Below are 4,831 nucleotides of genomic sequence, written 5' to 3'. Positions count from 1 at the left end.
AAAAAAAAAAAAGAAATAAACCACTGGGAGTTCTACTTAGCAATAAAAAAGGATGTTATCAGTTCAGCACTCATAGCACAGTGGTTATGGCACCAGCCATACACACCAAAGTTGGCAGGTTCGAACCTGGCCTGGGCCAGCTAACCAACAATGACAACTGAAATAAAAAATAGCCGGGTATTGTGGTGGGCGCCTATAGTCTCACCTACTTGGGAGGCTGACACAAGAGAAATCACTTACTCCCAAGAGTTTGAGGTTGTTGTGAGCTGTGACACCACAGCACTCTACCCAAGGCAACAGCCTGAGATTCTGTCTCAAAAAAAAAAAAGAAAAGAAAAAAAGGATATCATTGAGTTTATTCATTAAATAAGTCATTGAAAGATATACTGCATTCTTGGGTCAGATGGCTCAAAATTGGGGTTTTGTTGTTTGTTTCATTTTGCATTTTATTTTTCTTATTATTTTGTTTTTTTTTTTTGTTTTTCAGTTTTTGGCCAGGGCTGCGTTTGAACACGCCACCTCTGGCATATGGGGCCAGTGCTCCACACAGGCACCACCCTTTCTTGCTTATTATTTTTAGACAGAGTCTCACTCTGTTGCCCAGGTTAGAGTGCCATAAGCATCAGCCTATCTCAAAGCAACTCAAATTCCTGCATTCAAGTGATCCTCCTAGCTCAGCCTCCCCTGCCTTCTGAGTTGGTGGGACAACAGGTGCCTGTCACCAATATCCTGCTAATTTTGCAATTTTTAGTAGAGGTGGAGTCTCAATCCTACTCAGTTGATATGGAACTCCTGAGCTCAAGTGATCCTCTTGCCTTGGCTTCCCAGAACGCCTGGACTATAGGCGTTAGCCACCATGCCTTCTTTTATTTTAGAGATTACACAGTCCCACTATGTGGCCCAGGCTGTTCACAGGCACTATCCCATTAGTAATTAGCACCTGCTCTGTTTCTGACCTGGGCCTTTTACCCCTCCTTAGGAAAACTATTGTCACACACAACATCCAGAGTTTCAATCTGGGAAGCATTATCTCTTAAGAACAGTGAGAACAGAATGAGACTCTTGTCTCAAATAATAATAATAATAATTAATAAATAGGGCATGGTGCCTGTAGCTAAATGAGTAGGGCATCGGACCCATATGCCAAGGGTGGCAAGTTTGAACCCAGCCTCAGCCAAACTGCAACAAAAAATACCCAGGCGTTGTAGTAGGCACCTGTAGTCCCAGCTACTTGGTAGGCTGAGTCAAGAGAATCACCTGGGTCCAAGAGCTAGAGGTTGCTGTAAGCTGTGACACCATAGCACTCTACCAAGGGTGACAGAGTGAGACTCTGTCTCTAAATAAATAAATAAATAAATACAAATAAAATAAAAATTTCTTACAATCTTGTCCCCATTTCCTATTTATAGTCATTTATATAAAAAGATTTATAATCATAATAAGCAAGTATTTTAAAAATACTTTCCAATTAAGTAAAAATATGGAAAACATTTCCCCAAATATATAGAGCAGTAAATAATCTGAAAACCACCTCAACAAAAGAAACCAATTTGCTGCTTCAACTATAAAACCCAACAAAGGAGTCGACTACATCATACCTTAATTACAAAAGAAATTATATAGAAACAAGATATAAATTTTTACATTTTGTCATCTCCAAGAATCCAATTGGTTTTTCTACCGAGTTGAAACAAAGTCCTGTCAAGAACTACAGTTTCTGGGCAGTGCCTGTGGTCAGTGGGTAGGGTGCCGGCCCCATATACCAAGGGTGGCGGGTTCAAACCTGGCCCCGGCCTAAGTGCAACAAAAAAATAGCTCGGCGTTCTGGCAGGCACCTGTAGTCCCAGCTACTCAGGAGGCTGAGGCAAGAGAATTGCCTAAATCCAGGAGTTGGAGGTTGCCTTGAGCTGTGAAGCCATGGCACTCTACCAACAGCGATAGAGACTCTGTCTCTTAAAAAAAGAAAAAACTATACTTTCACCCACATGAAATAACCACTACTCATAAAATGTAAAAGCAAGTTTTACTAGCCAGCTATTTTTGTGACCTTACAACACAAACTCAAAAATCCCTACAATATGAAAATATTACCGCAGGTTCAAGGACTGGGTGAAGTATTACAAACATGGACACATGCAGCACTGCATGAGGAACAAAATCTGTGACTAGGCTGGGCGAGGTGGCTCACACCTGTACCCCTAACACTGTGGGAGGCCGAGGAGGGTGGACTGCCAGAGCTAACAGGTCCCAGACCAGCCTGAGCAAGAGGGAGACCCTGTCTCTAAATAATAGCCAGGGGTTGCGGTGGGCGCCTCTAGTCCCAGCTTCTTGGGAAGCTGAGGCAAGAAGATCACTCTAACTCAAGAGTTTGAGATTGCTGTGAGGTAAGACACCACAGCACTCTAGTAAGACTCCATCTCAAAAAAAAAATCTAATTGCTGGAATGCCTCATTTAATGATCAATAAGTAATGTGACAGCAATTCTGAAGTGCTAATACAGTACTTGCTTTATTTTTTTAAAAAAAGCCATTAACATTCAAAAGATCAGATCAATAACAAAATGTGTTATCATAAAACATACATTAAGTTGTCAAATAATAAATCATTTTAATATTTACAGTTGATAATAATCTGGTTAATAAAACACAAACTTGCCATAACTGCTAATTATATACATCATTCACAAAAATAACGGGGCAGCGCCTGTGGCTCAGTGGGTAGGGCACTGGCTCCATATACTGAGGGTGGAGGGTTCAAACCCAGCCCCAGCAAAACTGCAAATAAACAAAAACAAAAACATTATGAAATAGCAAAATAAAAGTGCCTTTACAAATGAAAGTTTATTACTTTACTATTGTGATAGAAAACAGATTTCATGCCAACTCCCATCAAATAATTAATAATTGCTGCCTAGAAAAGACCCAGAAGTGTCCCCCAGGGACAGAATAAGGACTCAGCATTTTAAATTAGCCAGAGTGGGCTCTAGATTCAAAAGGAAAGTGTCAGGCTGACTGATGTCTACATACTTTACAGTATGAAGAAACAACAGACTATGAAATAACAAAATGTAAATCTTCATAAGAAAATTATAAGGCGGGAGGCGCCTGTGGCTCAGCTATTTACCAAAGGTAGCAGGTTCAAACCCGGCCCCCACCAAACTGCAACAAAAAATAGCTGGGTGTTGTGTTGGGCACCTGTAGTCCCAGCTACTCGGGAGGCTGAGGCAAGAGAACTGCCTAATGGCTCTGCGCCTGTGGCTCAAGTGGCCAAGGCACCAGCCACATACACCTAAGGTGGCAGTTTTGAATCCAGCCCGGGTCGGCCAAACAACAATAATGGCTGCAACCAAAAAATAGCCAGGCATTGTGGCGGGCACCTGTGGTCCCAGCTACTTGGGAGGCGGAGGCAGGAGACTCACTTGAGCCCAGGAGTTAGAGGTTGCTGTGAGTTGTGATGCCACAGCACTCTACCCAGGGGGACAGCGTGAGGCCCTCTCATAAAAAAAAAGAGAGAGAGAGAACTGCCTAAGCCCAGGAGTTGGAGGTTGCTGTGTGCTGTGACACTACAGTACTCTACAGGGGGTGGTAAAGTGAGACTCTGTCTCTAAAAATAAAAAAAAGAAAAGAAGATAAAGAAAATACAATAGACATCTAAAAATAAACTATCTGGGTGGCGTCTATGGCTCAGTGAGTAGCGCGCCAGCCCCATATACCATGGGTGGCAGATTCAAACTCAACCCCAGCTAAACTGCAACAACAACAAAAAAACAGCCAGGCACTGTGGCAGGCACCTATAGTCCCAGCTACTTGGGAGGCTGAGACAAGAGAATTGCCTAAGCCTAAGCGCCAGAGGTTGCTGTGAGCTGTGACACCATAGCACTCTACCAAGGACGACAAAATGAGACTCTGTCTTAAAAAAAAACTAAATAAAATAAAAAATAAATAAATAAACTATCTCACCTTTATCTCTCCTAGTTAAATTTGTGGTTGAGGCCAGGCAAGCTGGCTCACACCTAATAATCCTAGCTATCTGGGAGGTCAAGTCAGGAGGATTGCCTGAACTCAGGAATTCAAGACCAGCCTGAGTAAGAGTGAGATCCTGACTCTAAACATAGCCAGGAGCTGCGACAGGCATGTGTAGTCCCAGCTACTCGGGAGACAAGAAAATCGTTTGAGTCCAAAAGTTTGAGGTTGCTGTAAGCTACCATGCCACAGCACTCTACCAAAGGCAAAGAAGTAACACTCTGTCTCAAATAAATAAATAGTGGTTGAAGTCCAAAAAATTAGAAACAGGGCAGTTTTCTAAATGCTGGGGTGACTTTTTGGTAATCTTTTATTTTCCATTCAGTGTTACTCTGGAAAATATTAAAATTTCAACAAACAGCTCAACGTCTATAGCTCAGTGGCTAGAGTGCCAGCCACATACACAGGAGCTGGAAGAGTTCGAATCCAGCCCAGGCCCGCCAAACAACGATGACAACTATAACCAAAAAATACCCAAGCGTTGTGGTGGGCACCTGTAGTCCCAGCCACTTGGGAGGCTGAAGCAGGAGGATCACTTGAGCCCAGGAATTTGAGGTTGCTTGAGCTAGGCTGACACCAAGGCATTCTAGCCTGAGGCAACAGAGTGAGATAATACATAAATCTTTTCTGAAGATACAAGGTCACATTTTGTTGCTGAGGCTGGATTACAATAACTTTTTTTTTTTAAGAGACAGAGTCTCACTTTGTCACCCTTGGTAGAGGGCTGTGGCATCACAGTTCACGGCAACCTCCAGCTCTTGGGTTTAGGTGATTCTCTTGGCTCAGCCTCCCAAGTAGCTGGGACTATA

At 42.8% G+C, this 4,831-nt stretch overlaps 1 protein-coding gene across 1 annotated transcript in view; it reads right to left on the bottom strand.

The window, feature by feature from the left end:
- The window catches only part of MTA3 (metastasis associated 1 family member 3), a 137,013-nt gene that overhangs the window by 99,893 nt on the left and 32,289 nt on the right, over nt 1-4,831 (bottom strand). The window lies entirely within an intron of this gene.

The sequence above is a fragment of the Otolemur garnettii genome, unplaced genomic scaffold (assembly GCF_000181295.1).
Source record: "Otolemur garnettii isolate 467f Iridium unplaced genomic scaffold, OtoGar3 scaffold00024, whole genome shotgun sequence".
Taxonomy (NCBI): domain Eukaryota; kingdom Metazoa; phylum Chordata; class Mammalia; order Primates; family Galagidae; genus Otolemur; species Otolemur garnettii.
This window is presented reverse-complemented; position numbering and strand designations above follow the sequence as displayed.